General features: G+C 41.0%; 1 protein-coding gene across 1 annotated transcript in view; it reads left to right on the top strand.

Annotated features, from left to right (window-relative positions):
* The first annotated feature begins 775 nt into the window (after positions 1-775).
* lrfn2b (leucine rich repeat and fibronectin type III domain containing 2b) overlaps positions 776-19735 on the top strand; it is a 138384-nt gene continuing 119424 nt past the window's right edge. The window contains exon 1 of the mRNA XM_056363318.1: positions 776-1250. The gene's annotated coding sequence lies outside the window, so the exon portion shown is untranslated. The remainder of the gene's footprint in view (positions 1251-19735) is intronic.

Genomic DNA, 19735 nt, shown 5'->3' with positions numbered 1-19735 from the left:
TGTATATAAACACATATACAGACACATACCAACATTTACCAGCAGGTCCTCCAACTTTAACGACCTTGTGCCTCCCCTCCGGTGCTACCCACCGGTACCTGGTACTAATTTTGTGTTTGGCTTAAAATAATGAGGACCTTTGTTGTCATGGTTACAATAATAAACACACGGTTAAGGCTGTGGAGCAGTGATGGATAAAAGAAACAACAGCTGACCGAAATGAACGGTGTGAGAAAGAAGTCCAGTGTTTTAATTTCAAACGACATGAATTCAGATCAAATTTTATACATGTATATACATGAATTTCCCCTAGGGAATAAATAAAGTATCTATCTATCTATCTATCTATCTATCTATCTATCTATCTATCTATCTATCTATCTATCTATCTATCTATCTATCTATCTATCTATCTATCTATAATATTCATTATATTCATATATTTAATCTAAACGTGACTGAATAAATAATATATGTGTATATATATATGTGTGTGTGTGTGTGGGCCTGTATGTTATATATGTTCAGTCCAGTGTTCTTTTTTAACCCTGATTTGCAGTGATACCAACCGCTGGTGTTTCGTTCAGAATTCAGATCATCATCATCATCATCATCATCTATTTTTCAAGTACTGCTCCTGCTATTATTGAGCTGTCTGAGTGTCATATGAAACGCCCAGTGTTTGCATTTTGAATGTGTCACATGTCCACGAATTTCCAGTCCATCTGCCGTGTCTCTCCCCGCCGTCAACACAGGGCGCAGTCAGCGCGCGGAGAGGACTACAGGCTGCAGGTATTTGCAGTCAGACCAAATCGCAGACAAACAGCGCAGAGCGAGGAGAGAACATGTTTTTAATTCGGCTCTGAGGATATCTTATCTTACTTCGCGGTGTGACTGGATCATTTCCTTAAACGCATATCAGAACAGAAATGTCCGAGTCGGTGAAAGTTTATTCACGCGTGTCTCTCCTCAAACTTAAAATAGCCCTCATTTGGAGCTGATCGATGCGAGGAGCCTGTGGAGCTGTTCGGTCCGAGCGGGGCGGTGAGCGGCGGAGCGGCGGAGCGGTGCGCGCCTCCCTCGCTTTTTTACGCGCTGAAGGAAAAAGAGTGACCGGGCGAAATCAGGAAATCAAGGACGTGGGGATGGAAATTACAAACGCTATTTGGAATTAACGCTGACGTGAAAACTACAATGCCTTAATCATCGACTGGATCTCCTGCTCTGAAAAAACGCCTACAACACAAGAGGTAAGAATTGAGCCTCGCTGTGACTCTTTTAATAATCATAATCTGTAACCACAGCCTGCATCCAACAGTGTGACATGCTTATGTGTTTGTAACCAGTGATGCTCCAGTTTTCCTCTCGGTGTCAGCTGGACCAAACTGTTGTGTGATTTTATTCCTGATCCCGGTGCCTCTACATGATCTGCTCCGCCGGTATCACGTTGCCCTATTTAGCTCAAATGGACCGTGCGGTGCTCATCAGACAGAGTGGAGTTTCATCGCTGAGAATTTCAATTATTTCCCCAGGAACCTGATGTTAATGTAGGATAGTGGAGACACACAGTGGCTCTCCTCCCGGCTGCCCCTTCATTCAGCCCAACTTATTGTTGCTGGACAAATGGAATTCCAGTGTTTGGTGTTTAGTCAACATCATGCAGACTGAGCTTTTTGCACATGTTCAGAGGCAATACACAATACACATGAAACTTGTTCAGTATGAATCAAATCAGCTCATTAAAACTCAGCAAAGACAATCCAAGGTGAAGAAACCGAGGGGAACCATCTCCTGCTTGATTGCTGATCATGTGATTCTCCTCCCTGGCCTTGCTCCAGCCTTCTGAGGCTAAGAGCCGTGACTGTTTGTGTATGGGGACACTTCTCGGTTCACGACCTTGACTTTTCCCATGCTCCTTGATCAGGTAACCTCATGAGGCTTCGTGTGTGGGAGCTGAATAATTCATGGCCTTGTATGTCCCTCTCAGGGGTGAGGTAGGTGAGGTAGCTGTACAGAAGTTGTTTACCGGGCTGCAGGCTTTCCTGCAGAGGATTGTGTGTGTGTGTGTGTGTGTGAGTGTGCGGATTCAGGTGAAGTAACACGCCAAGTGAGGGAACCTCCGCCCTAATCCCACTGTCTACTAAGAGATGACCTTTGCCTCGTGCAGATTAGAGCCACACACTAATTGACTTACCATGAACCCTTCCAACACATATTTCGATGTCATGCTAGAAGTGGCCGAGCTGCAGGAGTCCAGCAGCTCCATGTTCTGATTGTTCGGGGGAGGGGGACTCTAATCTACCTTGTCGTCCATCACTGAGTTTTCCAGGCCGAGTGCCATAGTGAAACTGCTAATCCCTCGGTAATCATAGCTTAAATTTGTCAGAGCTATGACTTACTTTACCTCAGTGGTGCACTGAATAGGATATGAGCGAGAATGCACCACTGCGAAGCATGAAATTTGTCACGAGGGACCTGTTATTTCCTTTTTCATATTCCAGTGCTGCAGAAAGTGTCATTTCAGAATGAGAAAGTGCTTTTCTGCTTTTTTATATCCATGCTCTTGTTTCAGCTCTGGGGATCTAGTAAATACTGGTCTCAGCGCAGACTCGATAATCTTTATTGTAATTCTATTCTGATGACAGTATTAGGGCCTCTCCTGAGAGATGTGTTTTGTTTGTGGCTTCTTTTTTTTGCTGCTAAATGTCCTGTGAGCTCAGTAGTGGCCAGGCTGGTCTTTCAAATAATACCTTGTCTAAGCAGCCCCTGGGCCTTTCAGCTTATCTGCTGGCTATAAATAATGGCACATATGTCACCATGCTCTTGGCTGACGTGCACTAAGCCCCATCCTGAGCTCCATAGGGACCGGCAGAGAGCTGCCTCTGAGTCTTGACCGAGGCCCGGACACAGACTGTAACACACCTCATGCTCCATCAGCATCCTCCTGAGCAGCACTCTCGTTTTGTCCCCCACCTCTGTGTCATCTCTGCTCGTTATCCCTCTCCCTGTCAGTCACCTCCTCCTTCCCTGTGCAGCCTGTGCAGAGACGGAGGAGCAGCATTAGCGGTAACGTGTAGTTTGTTTAACAATATCTAATGTGCTGTGAGAAGTCCAATCACCGTGAGCCGCAGGAGACAGCAGCAGCAGCACTACTGGGACGCATCAAGACAAGCTGTTGAGTCATCAGCTCACAGAAACAGCAGCGCAGCGCAGCCATGTACACACATGAATCACAGTCGGTACGGCTGAGCCCTTGTTCACCTTTAGCAGTAGTTTATCACAGTACTCACACATTATTTCCATACTGCCCTGAAGTTTCTACAATTAAACCAAAGTTTTCTGGGGAAACATTTTCAACCATTGGCAGTTAATGGAGCCTGAAATAAAACACTTGTTATTTATATTCTTATATATTCAATTTACAACAGAAAAGCATCTGGATGTCACTTTTTTGTCAGCTTTATACAGAAATGTTTTTATTAATGTCAAGTCTAGTCAACCTTATTTCTAGAGCACATTTAAAAACAGCTTGAGTTGAACAAAGAGCTGCACAAAGGACGATAAAACAAAATAAAAGCAAGTAAAATAAATGTATAAAATAAGTAAGAAAATAACAAGGAGCAAATACACAATTATCAACATGACAACAGACTAAAGAGCTAACTAGCTAAAAAGCCCAGTGAATGAAGATGTGTCTTTAGGCTGGATATGACAGTAGAGACGGAGGGAGCTCATCTGATCTCTAATGGTAACTGGTTCCATAATGTTGGAGCAGCAACTGCAAAGACTCACGTTTTAGTTTCAGTGGTGATTGTGGGACGTACGGGAGAGATGAGCTTTCAGGTCTGACAGATCTTCAATGCCACAAAATGTTCATACTGAGGTGCCCTGGTGCCTCAGCTGCTAGAGCGCATAGCATTAAGGTTTAGTTCCCCCTGCGGGTTCAAGTCTTCCCTGAGGCCCTTTGCTGAAATCATTATTATTATTGATATTTGTAACCAGGCCTTAAATATCATACTGTAAGTTCATAAGACTGGCGGATGCACTTTTATTAACTGAGTTGAAGGATTGTCCTGCACCTGCTGACGCTGCTTCCTGCAGTCAAATGAAGTGACGATTTCATTTTGCTGATATTTTGCTTTCTAGGGTGTCACTGTGAGGAGCGTAGGTGTGTGTGTGTGTGTGAGTGTGAGGGAGAAAGAGGGAGAGAGAGAGGTGCATAATCTTCAGCTAAACTTGTTAACACAGAGACGAGCCACTACATTGATAAAACCTTAGGTTCTTAACTAGCTATTACATATAGTGGACATAAATTCTTTACTAGCGTTAACTAGCACAACCAGCCATCATACTGATTGACGTTGCTAACGTCACCTCGTGTCAGGTCAGCTCTGTGGACTGGATGTGTAGACTGGATGCTTTCTGCTGAGATGCTGAAGCATTGACGTTGTGCTATTGCGGTGAGCTAGCTCCGTTTTACAATGGACACACTGTACAGAGTTTCTGTTCTTTTCCAGTTTGAAATGATTCAAACATTAGACAGTTGCAGTTGTTTTCTCTAGCCTGTCTCTTCCCCTCACTCCACTCTATTTTCCCTCTCTTTCGCATTCACCAAACGGCTCCGTCAAAACACATCTGCTTCAACTCACGTATCAACAGTGTGAGAATTTCATACAGACTAAACAAAACGTTGATGCTGCGATGATTTTTATTAATTGAGTTAATCAAGTTCCTGGAGGAATCGTTTCAGCCCTAATGTTAATAATGAATGAATTCATCTGGAGCCTAACTGCTTAAAGTGATAACAAAACAGCACACAGTTACATGAAGGAGGACGGCTGGCAGTCGAAAGATTTCTTTGTTCAAGTCAATGTAAAAAAGAAAATCTGTCAGATTGTTTCTCCAGACTTTCACGCCTCACAAATGAAGGTGATGAATTTAGGAGAAAGTAAACAGGTGAGAGTGAATGAGGGTGAGAGGGCACGGAGGAAAAATCCCTGGGTGGACCATTACGATTTAATGGCCAGTGCCTTGTCATTTTCTATAAACGGCTGATGATAAGCAATGCAGACACAAACCTGTGCTTTAACCAGACGTAGCCTAGTGTGAGTGGTGCCCTGTGGCCCCATGTTGTGACGGTCAGTAAAAGAGCAGCTACTGAATCAGTTACAGCAGCCAGACACTGGGCTGGAAGGAATAAAAGGCCGCAGGCAGAAAGGGCGACGCACAGGCTCTACCCCCGTCTACTCACCCCCTCCCCCCCGGACGAGTCCTGATATCAGAGTCTCGTCCATTGCTATGGGTGGCTGCACTGCCTCCTCATTTGACATCGATTCTGCCGCTCCCTCAACATCCCTAAAGCTGGGATTATATAGTCATGCCTGCCAGTTCTTCAGCCTCAATTTTCTCCAAGAAAAGCTGTATAAGTGGATATGTATGAATCTAGTGTTCATACTCCTGACTGATCTGCCTTGGACAGAGTGAGTGATTGAGTGAGTGAGTGAGTGAGTGTGTGTGTGCGTGTGTGCGTGTGTGTGTGTGTGTGCATGTTTCAATATATTTGTGATGTCAGAAAAACACGAGCCCACTATACTGTGGTCCGGGGACCAAAATGCTGGACCCAGCAAGGTTAAATGACTAAGGCTTTTAGGTGGCAGAAGCAGCATTTGAGTTAGTGGTCTGTCGTCCATATGCCCTCCACCTGCCAGAACTCACACATGACCATCTGGGCGAGATTGGCTTTCCCTGCTCTGAGGATTACACAGTGCTCCTTCACACTGCACACATGTTTATTAGAAAAGTTCCTCACTGTGGGGATTATAAATGACATACATCCAGAGTAAGAGACTAACAACAGATATACAGAGATACCTAATTTAAATGGATGACTGTTTTAAGCTAGTTCTTCGCAGTTCTTACATCTGTGCCCAAATATTTACATTTGCCAACTGTGGGGACACAGTCCAACACATTTTTTTGTAAATGAGACAAGTGAGGATGCACACTGAGCATCAACAAACCCAAACAGAGGCTAAAATGATCCTCCCGACTGACTGAACAGAAGCTGAACTGACCTCAGATTCTGTAAACGCAGTCAAACAGGTCTGGACAAGGTGACTGGCACAGAGAGGAGGGAGAGGGCAGGAAACCAGGCTCTGGCATGTCGTTGAGCTCAGTCCTGAGGGACTGCTGTCTGGCTCTGTGAGTGCTGATCTGTCAGTGCCAGGATTGGGTCGGCCATATGAGAAGGGATCAGGAATCATGAATAAATGAGCAGGGATTCTGGCCTCAGGCCCACGCTGCTCACAGACACTCAGGATGCTGAGAGGATTAGGTCTGCTCCTCATCATTTACCTTTTCTTTCATTTGACTATTCATCACGCACTTCATTCTAAAACAGGGCTCCAATAATAATGCTAGTGTTTAATCATTATTGTTGACTCTCTCAACATTTTTTGATTACAGGTACAGCATGTAACTTTATTAATATCTTGAGGTGAAATATGCTCCAGAACTACCTAACTAACTAACTAACTAATCAGAAAAGGCCAGAGTCAGGGGTGGGAGCTTGTGGGTGAATGTGCTTCTGGTCTACTACTCCTCGCACACTGAGGCTTCACTGAGGCTAGTATTAGGGACGATAGGCAGTGATGGTTGAAGTGACGGCTATGGCGCCTGTATACATTCCAACACGTTGTCATAGTGGTGGAAATTAAATGTTGCTAGGCAACTCTTGAAATTTGCTTTACAGGACAATTTCATATCAGATGAGGACTTTGGACAAGTCTGTTACTTCAGCACCACGGACAGCGTCATGGTTTCATCAACACACAGAACAGTGAGGTTGTGGGCTGGAGAGGGAGGAGGGCAGGTTAACTACAGTTTGTGTTAATAAAGGGGTTAATAAAGCAGCCCCCCCCCCCCCCCCCAAATCCCCTACTGGAACATGAGCCTGGCTCGCTACTTACTGTGGTCGCTTCTCAGCATCTTGAGCACTGCTGGCAGTGGCTGACATGACTATGATTAAACTGGAAAAATCTGTCAAATTAGCAGGTATTGTTAACAAATACACTCATAATCCATAATACAACTAACGGTATAATTGAATATAAACTAAATTACAAATTTGATTATTAAATTAAACGATTGAAATATGACTAAAACATATAATTACCCACTGACTTTAACGTATCACAGGGTACAGCAAACTGGTCTTTCTCTCGTCAGCTGGACTGCAACAGTAGGAAGTGTTGACACAGGATCGACGTGGGATCTACATCATCACATCACGCTATAACCATCACTTCAACCGTCGCTGCTTAAAGTCCCTATTAGCTGCTGGAAAATGTCTCCATGGCTGAATCACAGGCTAGCAACCTCCTGACTCCTGCATCAGCAGCAGCGAACGCCACAAGGCTGTAGGTGAAGGGCTGCATGCAGGGAGGGTTGGCAGGAGCAGAGTGGTTTGCTTTCAAGTCTCATGCTCTTGCTAGCTTGATTTCCAGAACTTTCATATTGTACCTTTTAATTCATTAACTGATCAATCCATAATGTGAGGTTAGGTTAGGTAGGTTAGCCGTGACATGCAGGGCCATCTGAGCAAAACAGTCAGTCAAAGGAATCTCAGGGGTAAATAACCTTAGTAGTTTTTCCCAGTACCAACTGTGACTGAGTACCACACATGTTCATTTCAAATTCATAAAAAAGGTGTATGCAGTAATTATTTTTTAACTTTTTATTAATATTTTCTATTTAGGGTTTGGAAAAATATTACAGTAGAATAATTTGGTGAGGGTTGGGTTGTCTGATTAGATTTTGGTGGTTAAAGGTCAAAGGTCTAAGGTCAACGTCACGAAATATTAAAAAATAAAGGCCTGTCTATAAAATCAACCCGTCTCAGATAATGAATAGATTTTCTCTTTGTTGCAGTTTTCGTTTTACAATTGTGAGAATAACAATGCATTGAATAGTTTTATCATTTTCATATTTATTTTAGACTTTGCATACAGTGTATCTGCAGTATTGTGATATACATGAAAACAGGAAAAATAGTGGATTATTAAAATTTATTGAAATAATAATATTTTGTTCATCAGGATGCGGTTGAGCTGCTGCTGAGCTCTCCATCCATCACCTATATACCTCAGAGTTCCCGTTAAGCACAGTTCACACACAGACTATACATAGAGCATGTTTACAGAACAACTACTATTCCTTACTTGATAATGTACTTCAGTTGCACAAACAATTCCCAAACAAGTCTGTAATTAATTACATGTTGACATCTTGGGGGTCTGTGGTTGGGTAATCCAGTCTCACTCACAAGGAGAGGAACTAATCTGGGGTCTGTGACACCAGCAAAAACCAAGAACAGAACACATAAACAGGAAGATGCAGCGATCAGCTGTTTGTTCAAGAAAAACTCATAAATACCTGCTTCATGTGGCACGAAGTGCGGTGTGTGTATCTGTAGAAGATGAGTGTCCAATGAAAACGTGAAGCTAAGTGTGTGTGTCCATATAGTAGTAGTCCATGCAGTGTGTGTGTGAGAATATAAACAGCGAGAGGCAAAGAGAAGTGGAGGGAGGTGGATGTGCAGAGAGCGGGAAGTGAGGAGGAAGAAGAAAAAGTGTTTTGTTTTTTTTGGCATTGCGCAAACAGACCCCATCCCCCCTCTCTCTTTGTTAGCTAGCCTATCAGAGGGTTACTGTGTCAGCGCTAGTGAGCCACAGCTGACCTGCCGCCACTCACTCTACCGTGGCCCTTGAGCCAATTACAGCCCCGAGCCAAATCTTGTTTCCTCAGCCTCCCTCTGCCTCTCCTGCATACTGAGTGCCTGTGCTCAAAGGGGAGGATGTTTTTACTTTTGTTTGTTTGTCGCTCCAGTTCCATGTACCTTAATTAACTTAATGGAAAACAGGTAGATTGAATAAAAAGCTGATCCTATTTGCTTCGGCAGAGCAGAGGCGCCCCTCGGGTTCTCTGTTGTTGTGCTGTTCCAGCTCCCTAATGAATAGAGCTCTGTCCCGCCACTGCCCAATCAGCCAGCTGATTCCCTGCTCCCTCTCATTAAGCACACACACACACACACACACACACACACACACACACACACACCTGGCACTGGGGTTTCCTGGTATTTTTAGGATCTTTTTCTATAAACTGTTTTTGTAAAAAATCAGTGTGTCCTGGAGAGTGTGTTGAGTGAATATTGGAGTTCTGGCCCTGGAACAATGTCACATCCCTCTGAAGAAACATACAGTTTTCCCCTCTTTTACAATAACATTGAATTTTTTATCAAAGACGGATACTCACTGTCACGTTCTTAGACTGTCCAGCCTCCTTTGTTGTTAGACATAATAAATGCCTCCCACTCCAGAGATTCATCCCACCCAACGAGGTAGTGGAGGGGAAGAGATAACAGCGCTTCATCATGCTCACTGGTTACAGTCTTCTGCTAATCTACTCAGACAGTGGCTGTGGCCTTTATTCCTTATTTCATTCTGTTTTATAAGACTATTTAACCTTATTTTGATAAGAAGCCTCTGCGTTTTCTGACACTTCCTGTTTACCTGTTGTCATGATACAGTATTTTGTACATTTCTACAGCACTAATTCAATCAACATCAGTCACGCTATGTTTGCAATTTGAAAGTGTACATACAGCATACACTTGCAGGAACTTGCTAATTTTCGCCCCTCTCCCAGGCACAAACACTGTGTCACACCTGTCACCTGCCCAGAAAGGTGCTGTTAAACCAGAAACACTGCGTCACACTGACTCAAGGCTGCAAAAGAGAGCACAACCCTGATATAAGTTCTAAAAACACACAGTTGTCAAGTGAGGTGTCTCACACGGAGGCTTCAAACACACAGGAGCAACCAGCCCGTGGATGAGATGTGACTGACAGAGGTGTAGTGCTACTTGTTTACGTAATGGAGTGCAAGTTGCAGCTCTTTCGAAGATTCAGAGGAGAAGCTGTAGTGCAGGCAGCGGTAAAGCTAAGCTAATAGGCTAGGCTAGTATCTTCAAATGCCAAAAAAAAGTATAAGTATATACATTTCAACAGGATTATGCAAATTGTGGATATTTTATTTCATCCCTTGGAGAAAAAAAGTGGCGGCACGTCGTTCCGGTGCACCTATACCTACACCCACACCTATGGCAGCTGATCCATTTTACCAGTCTAATTTCATTGTAAAAAGGTTATAACACAAGTGTTTTTTTTTTTAACCTGCTAATTATTGTCACATATATTTTACTGTTTCTTCCTCTGTTGAACTATTTTCAGTGGAATTCAACACTTCCTGCACAAAAGATGAATTTATTTGTTGAGCTTGTTATCCATTGACATCATGTTTTGTTGCTCCTGCTTCTTCTTATTTCCCTTTTTATAGCTATTCATTGCAAACCTGGCTGCGGCAGACAGACCTTCAGACATCTAGTTAACAGGCACGTGACGTTTAAACATTTCTTCTGAAGCATTGCATCATCATTTTTTTGGTTTGAGAGCCTGCAGTATAATGTGAGCCTAATGATCAAGTGTTAATTCTGAGCCGGAGCTTGTTTATAGTAATTTAGCTCTCATAGCTGTATTGTGTAATTGATCTGTTCACTGCGTACAGTAGCTGTTGATTTGAAACAGTCCCTGAAAAGAGGACGGAGGAGCCCAGGGGAGCGGAGCAGCAACAAAAGGCTTTGAAGTGAAGCTAATGGTGAAGGAGGAAGTCAACCTACATACTGTTACAGTACAGCGCAGCGAGGAGCATGTGTGACTGCTATTCATGGCGCACTGCTGCGTGTGGGCCTTCTGTATCTGCTCTTCTCACTCTACCACATGAACACAGTCATGTCAGAACGTCAGTCATGTGTGAGTCACTGCATCAGAGGAACTAGATACCAGAAATTCATTTAGATTTCATTTAGAGCTAAAAATGACACATTGCTTTATTTCTCAAACCTGTCTTACTCTTTCAGTCACCTACACTCAGAAATTCAATTACACATGACGGTGGTCAACTTTTTCTCCAGGTTGAAACAGAACCTAGTACAGTGCAGGACTGTGTGTCCTCTCAGTGTCTTGCTTTTTTAACTAAAGCTTTCAAAATAAATGTAGTGGTAAAAAATACAGTATTTCCTCTCTTGTGGCATTTGGCTGACCAATGGTGGAAATATGATCACTCACTCAGTCAGCAAGTCACTGACATTCGCCATTATAGGGCTAAACCACCACAGCACCTCAAAAGACTGTTAACATGAAATAATAAACTCAATATCAAAGTCAAAACGTATCTCTACAACAGATAATCCTCCATTGTCCGACTGCTCATGCTGAGCACCAGTGTTTGCTAACATTAGATCATATGCGACATTTTATACCCTGTTAGCCCGAATTAGTTGAATTTACTAGAAAATTGTGTGGAAAACCGTTGCCTTAAACCATTTAAGTTTTTACACAAGGTGAGACTAAACATGTCAAGTTGTATTAACGTAGGACCTTAATTAGATGCAGCCGACAAATCAAGTTTACATTAGTAGTCTTTGCTTAAAATCATTAGTTCAAATAAATTATTTATTTTCAGGAGACTAAAATTTATAAAATAACTACTTTAAATTAAACATACAAAAAAATATAACAAATAACAAATATAACATTATTTATTGCTACTTAAAATCATTTAATATAAGTAATGTTTTCTTGTTATTACACTTCTTTGATTTTGAAATTACTGTATTAAATACATTCTGTTTAAACTAAATTAGAAGGGAAGAAACTAAACAATACATTGAAATGCCTAAAAATATTTTCATGTTGTTATTTTATCCTTGTGAACGACTGGACACATACAAACATGCGTTAAAACTGGATACAAGCCTCTAAAACTTCAAATCCCCTGAAGTACAGATAAACTTTATCTTACCTATATCAAATCACCTGAGAACTTCTATGCAGTCCTGAGCACACTTCTACATTTTGTACTGTAGAACACATGTAGCTGGACATTCCTGTCCCTTATTAAACACCAGTTTGTTCTTTTGTATCATTGTTGACTAAGGGGAACGACACCACGTGAGATTTTTTTTGTTGTATTTTATCAAACTTGCAAAGGTTTGGAGGGGCTACTGTGGACAATAACAATATGGTGACTACAGAGGCTCAAGGTTTTAGTGATCAATTAATGCTGCCAAAATAATAATCTTCCCTGCCTCAGTGTAGACCGGTGGGATGGTCACATGTCGTCATGGCTATGCAGAAGGGCATCACCAGAGGGCCTTGAGTGATGATGTCACAGCTGAAGAGCGCACTCCCAAGTGTTTGTGCTCCACAATCCTGTTGCACTCCATGTATCATGTGTGACAGAAAGATAAAATCAACATTAGCATTATATCTCTTGAACACACCTGATCTTCTGTTAAATGAGCAGGCCAGCGTTCATCTTCACAAGAACCTGTAAAAAGACAACATAAGAAAACTTTTAGCTCAACAACTTAGTCAGTTACTTTCTCCACTGCACACAACGCATGTTGACCAACCTTTGCTATATCACCAGCTAATGACCTCGTCCTCTGAAAAGTTCGCTACGTTACTGCTATAAATAATATGATGCTAAAGTTAAAGCTAAACTGTTAGCTAAGTTAGCGCTAGCCACAAGCACACGCAAACACACGAGTTAACGTTATAAACTGTCAACCGACAGAAACAAAAACGCCAGCACATTAACATTAAGCTAACCTGTTGTCACCGTACAATCAATTTTCCCAGAATAATATCTACAGATATTTCCTTTACACATTCACCATTCCACTCTATGTAGTTGCCTTCAAAATCTTTGATTATTTCAGCTATTTCAGCTGTTTATTGCAAACTACTAGTCTCATTTAGCTAGGAGCATGTTAATTTCAAAAACATGAAAGAATGATTTATGATCACTCAAAAATTTAATTAAAACAGTGTATAAACTAGCTAACATTAGCATCCATCCGTAGCTAGTTGACACAATCTAATTCAGAAACTGAAAAGGTAAGATACTAAAGTGTATTAAACAAGCTAGATGTTAGCTATGGCTAAGTGTCTGTGTAATGCATGGGACACGAGCCACTGATGGAGAGAGGCAGTCAGATGAGATGTTCAGCTAACGTGAAGGTTTAGAAATTGTACAGTCCTCTTTAGGGGTGTCTGAAATAGTAGTAGAAGATTCTTCCAGGCATGAATATGGGAAATATGTTGTAATATTTACAATTACAGGTAAGAAGATTATGTTTCAACCCTAGTCTTAATCAGGGGGGTCAGACTTCCCCAATCCCCCCCGATAATGTGAACCCTGCCTCCACTTCTACTTCGAGGTTTTCAGGGTCAATCTTAAGCTGCTATAAATAACTCAACACTTACTGTGCAGATGTTTCACAATAAAAGTTTTCTAGTTTCCAACCAGAGTAATCCATCCTGACAGTGGCTTAGTGGTGAGGGAAAGTGGAACTGAATGGTAGTAATGAGTGAACAAAAACAGTGTTTCAGAGCAGAGGAATGGTGGGTAAGTCAGTATGATGTGCCTTTGGGAGGCAAAAACACGAGAGGAGACTTTTCTCCCATGAAGAGAGACAACATCAGTCTCAAAACTACATGTTTATGTTAAAACTGACGTGGGCTGTCTAGTGGTCGATGTGATTGTGATGGGAGCGAAGCAGGAAGTCAGTGATGTTGTTATAGGGATGAGGTCGGGGTGGATGGACTTTAAGATTGCCATGACAACGATTGTATCCCAACATGAACCAAATAACATTTACTTATTTTTATTCTTTATGTTAACCAAGTCATTTTTGGTTGGGCCGTAACAGTGGAGACAGCCTTATAAACGTCACTGTCGCTGACTGACTGACTGACTGACTGACTGACTGACTGACTGACTGACTGACAGACAACAATGCTGTCCAGACATATGCAAGGTTTTGACCCAGCCTTGTGACTTAACTTAACCAAACCTTAACTACAGTGCTTTCACATCATGAACACATTTATTCTTCAACAGTGATTTCAGTGTTTGGAAGGCGAAGACAGATGATGTCATCCTGCTGATACCTGCTCTTTGTTTGCTCCTGCTGCCTGTTATTTGAGTCGATTTATTTGATTACACTCTTTTGTATCAGAATTTAAAACACTTTGTAAAGTCTCAGTATTCACATTGTTCTTATGTGTAGTAATGCGATCTAAATGTGGCATTGTGTTATTTAAATGTCATTTACAACCAACAACCAATAGTTTACTGTTAAGTGCCAAACAGAATAATTACATATGTGTAAAGTCTGTGGCAGAGCATAATTAGACACAACAGCATAATGTCACTTATATAATGTTCCTGCTATGCTGACTACTTTAAAGCATACAAATTCACTATAAGTACAAATAATACAACAATTCTTGTAACCCTCCTGTTCCTGATCATGTAGCACGTGTCTCCATGAGTTTCTTTCTTTCTTTCTTTCTTTCTTTCTTTCTTTCTTTCTTTCTTTCTTTCTTTCTTTCTTTCTTTCTTTCTACCCTCTGACTGAGGCCCTGCCTGACACATCCTGACTTGTTTCTGTTGCAGAAATGAAATTTTGGTTTGTTTTTTCTGTTTGTTTGTCTGTCTGTCTGTCTGTCTGTCTGTCTGTCTGTCTGTCTGTCTGTCTTATAGCTATGTGTTTACAGACTCCAAATTGAAAATGAAGATTGTTCACTGTTGTGCAATACTGCTAAATCTCTGCTATCAGAATCCTCTGGTTCTCTGATGGGCTAAAGATGCTTTTTAAAAAGGTGATTCCTTGCTCACACAGGAGCAGCACCTCAGGTTCTGGCTGTCCTTTGCTCAGGCTCAGTAGGTCCAGAGCTGTGCAGTCTGCACATATCAAAAAATGGGTTGTTTTGGTTACATATTTAGTGTTGAAATGAGTGAATATTGGAGCTGAGCGAAGCTTCAGCGCATCACTCTCAAGGCTCTCATATGCTATTCTGAATTTTTCCTCTTCAGATTTTCATTGATTCATAATGGTTCATATCCATTTCAGTAACTAATTTTCTGAGACGGCAGGAGCCTTCATCATCTGTGTGGTCACATGGTCTGAGGCAGTTCTAAATGAAATCAAGTTCAGGTACGAAAATGTTGACGAATCCCGGATTTGTGTGTAAAACGTTCACACACATGGTTTAAGCACAGATTTGTTTGTGAATAAGGCCCAGTGCCCTGCTGCATCACACAGCTGCTGGGCTGCAGCAGGTGGACAGACGCCCTGACATTTATGGAGGGCCATCTGAATCAATATTAAATAAATAATAAATAAATACAGCTATGATATAAATCCTGAAATAGATCAATTAGGTAATAATGTAGAAGTCTATAAATAAATGTAAATATAAATAAATAAGTCAGTCAATAAATAAATAAATAGCTATATAAATAAATAAATGACGAAATAAAGAATTAATGTTGTGGTGCTGTTGCTTTGGTCTGAATCTGTGAGATAACCACGCCCCCTCATTTGAATATGACAGATGGAAATAAAAAGAGCTTGAAAATAAATATGGCATTAGGAAATAAAAGTCTCTGGAAGTGAATAAATGTGGAATTATAAAATAAAAGTCCATTGAAACAAATAAAATGTCATTATTAAAATAAAAAGCTATTTATTCATTTATTTATTTTTTTATTCATTCGTTTAATCTTTTATGTGGGTAGTTATTTATTTATTGACTCACTTACATATTTATATTTACATTTATTTATATATTTCTACAATTGTTACATTATTTATTTATTTTAGGATTTATTTCATTATTTATTTTTGTATGTATTTATTTAATATTGATTTAGATGCCATTCCATCCTAGAAGAGACCTTTTTTAAACGATAAAAGATTTAAACTTGGGAAGTCATTTTCCCCTCAATGATGTGGAATTGTAGGTCCAGAGTAGGGGTGGGCGATATGACGATATATTCTAACTGCAGAGATCGTGGGATCGTCTAGGGCACATTCTATAAATTGCAGTTCTATGCTGATGCACCAACGCACCAGACGTATCGACGTCGTCAACCTGACCGACCAATCATAGCGAATTACGGGCAGTGACGCGCCTTCCTACCCGCCTCCTTGTTTGTGTGTGTAGCGGTAGCACATGGAGAGCGATGGCTGAAAGCCAAACGGAGTTGGTCGCTAAAAAAAATTCCACCTCCATTATATGGAATTGGTTTGGATTTTCCGCAACTGATCAAGCGCAAGCAAATGTAATTTGCAAAGTTTGCACAGAAACTGTTTGCACGTCGGGTGGTAACACGACGAACCTGTTTAATCACCTGAATAGGAAGCAGCCCAAGCAGCATGCTGAGAGCCAAACAGCGAGGGGCCCGGCGGCACTGCAGGCGGAGGCAGCAGCTAGCTAAAACTGCTGGATCTTTAATATTCAGGTTATAAACATTGCAGTTTGATATTTTTTGTTCAAAACTGTTGCACTAAAAGAGATAACCACAGTCACTTTAGTTTGTATTTTTGCGTTTCAATAAGCTACTTAGTGTTTTGATAAATAAATCCTGTTTAAATGACTGTCAGTAATGTCTTTGATTGATATTTTACTTTCTCTTACTACTTTTGCAAGAGTGCACTTTATTAGAATGCTGTTGTTGTTTACCTTACCTTGGTCTAAATTGTCTGTTTTTCTTTTTCCAATTTAAGATCGTGATTTTATTTTGAAAAAATCGTGATATGATATTTTTGCCATATCGCCCACCCCTAGTCCAGAGGCCGCAAAGACCCAGATCATGATGCTCCCTCCACCCTGCTTCACCTATGGGAGCTTTTGTTACACGGATGTTCTATCCGAACCTTGGTCTCATCGGTCCATCAAACATGTTCCCAGTAGTGTTGTGGAGAGTCAAGCTGGTCATTTTTGGAGAGCAGCAGCTTCTTCTGTGGTGTCCTGCCATGGACTCTGTGCTCCGTGACTTGCGGACGGTCGACTCATGAACAGAGACGTGAACCAGCTCCACTGATTTCTTTTAGCCTTCAGCTCTCACTCTGGGCTTTTTTTTCACCTCACTGAACATTCAGAGTTGTGCCTGTGGAGTCATCTAGGCTGAGCAGTGACTGCTGGGAGATCAGTCAGTAATGAATCATCTCCATTTACAGATGGTTTGACTACATGATGAAATTAAATTCTCTGAGATGACTCTGTGACTCTTTGTACACATCAGCAGTTCTCGATGGAAAATCTTTTGAGATCTTGTTCACCAGGCGTAGTTCACATCTGCAGATTCTTCTTGTGAACAACAGAATGAGTGTTTTTAGTGTTTTTTCTGAAACACCTCCTGGTTCCATTGACTTGACCATAGCTTTGATAACTCCTGACTGAAATCAGCTTGTTGATGTCATCCCTCCACAGCCTACACTGTGAATATTTAAATGATGTTTTCTATATGATATATTTAAACAGATTATTTTGTTCATTATTGTAACTTAGATCTGACCATATTTAAGTCAAATTTACACATAACATACATCCTCCATCCAGGATCAAAGTCCTGTCATGATCCGCCATCTTTCTCACTTTCTGGACTTTCTGAAATTACTTTCCCTGTGTGTCTGTTGGTTCTCCTCACTCCTGGTCAGGTCGTTTTCTTCTTCTACCATTCTGCTTCCTGTTGTTTTGGATCTCTGTTTATTTGTGTTTTTGGACTTGACTCCCAACAGTTGAAGACTAAGTGTTTTTGCTTTGCATTCCGAGTTTACGGTTTCTATGTTCGTCTCCTGTTTTTTGGTTCCTGCTACGGAGGAGCAGGGATGTCACAGGAAAAATAATGTCTTTAATTTCATATTTTAATAGGCATTAAACATAGGAAGTGTAAAGGGAATTTTAATGAACTTTTAATCCATCAGTAAATACTTAAGATTTAAAAATGGATTTACAAAAACAGCATGAAAAAACTCATTAAATAAACCATTTATAAAAACATTTATTCATTCATGAATACATAATAAAAATGTGAAAAACAATTTGAAAAGCATTTTAAAAATGGGAATACATGGTTGGATTTCCTCTTCCATTTCCATTTCCATTTCCTTTTTCCAGCTGCTTTTCCTTTACTTATTAGCTAATTGATTAGCTTAGTCATTTAGCTTCTCCTTTTAGCCTTTCCATGACACTCTGGGCTTCAGTGCTGGTAAAAACCCACTGGTTAGCTCCCCACCCAATCAGAGAGCTCGATACATCCCATGGCCAATTAGGATTATTTAGCCTGGTTTTACCAGCACTGAAGCCCAGAGTGTCATATAAAGGCTAAATGACCAAACTAAAAGAAAAACAGCTGGAAAAAGGAAATGGAAAGTGAAGAGGGAATGCAGGTGTGTATTCCCATTTTTAAGATGCCTTTTCAAATAGTTATTCAAACTCTATTATTTATTTATGAATTAATAAATGTATTTCTAAATTGTTTATTAAAATAGAGTTTTATGCTGTTTTTGTAAATCCATTTTTAAATGTAAAGTATTTATTGATGGATTAATCATTCATTTACAAATTCTTTTTACAATTCCTATTTTACATGTCTAAAATATGAAATTAAGGAATTATGATTATTCTTTAAACGATTAATCAAGCGATTATTTTTTCGATTATTCGACTAATCTAACGATTTTTTTTATTTTTTATCAAATTAACAGTAATTTTATTGCAGTTAAGTTTTGCTGCCATCTTGACTCGCTGCACCAGGGTGTTTCCTCTTTATGTGCTCGTGCATGACTGTCGTGCTACAGTGATATGCCAGATGCACTTTGCAGAGTCTGCAGACTGCCGCACTGTCGGTGTCAAGATTAAAGTATTCCCAAACTTTGGAGGACCGTGTGCGAGGCTTTTTTGCCGCGTGTTGCTCCACACGCTCCGTCGTGCTGCTGGTAGACGCCGCCGTGTTGTTCAAATAGATTACACAGACGCAAATCATTCACATAGTCAATGACTTCAATTACGTCACCGCGTCGTCCCAGTCCGTGCGCTGCGCTTGTATCCGGGTAAACCAAAGATGATGGATATAAACGGTCCCATTAGAAAGTTCCGGTTTTGTTCTATGAACATTTACCCTGTGTGGTTTTACACGACGCGTCGACACTAAAATTCCATGTCGAATAATTTTTATAATCGACAACGTCGAGTACGTCGGATAATTGGCGACTGTGATGTTGTTGTTGTTTACCTCGGTTTCAGGTGTTTACTTTCGGGCAGACTGCAGTTTTTCCTTCAGGACGGGTCTGGCAGGACTGGACTTGTACCCCTGGCCCACATCAAGAGTCCAGCAGTGTTTGTGACACAGTCATTTGTGGTTTTCGCTGACATATCACTGAGTACGGTCCCGGGGATTAGTCCCTTTCTCCCTCATGCAGTGGCCTGCCATCCAGCACTGGGTTGGCTGCCAGCTTCCTGGATTGGCCCAGATCAGCACAGTGCGATTAATTCTGTAAATGAAGGATCAGAGGGGCAGAGTTACAGTCTGCATGTTGATATCTGATATATCAGCAGTTGTGAGGTAACTGTGTCATGTCTCACATGGAGTATAGATGGTCTGATGTCTGGTACGGTTTCGGTTCGGATGTTCAAAAGTCAGTATATCATAGGATGTTTTTAAATGCTTTATTAAATAAACTGTGAAAAGGAACAGAGGTATATGGACATTCATCACCAGTCCACTGTCACAGCTTGACGAATATCCTACAGCATGT

Source organism: Seriola aureovittata, chromosome 19, assembly GCF_021018895.1.
Source record: "Seriola aureovittata isolate HTS-2021-v1 ecotype China chromosome 19, ASM2101889v1, whole genome shotgun sequence".
Taxonomy (NCBI): domain Eukaryota; kingdom Metazoa; phylum Chordata; class Actinopteri; order Carangiformes; family Carangidae; genus Seriola; species Seriola aureovittata.
This window is presented reverse-complemented; position numbering and strand designations above follow the sequence as displayed.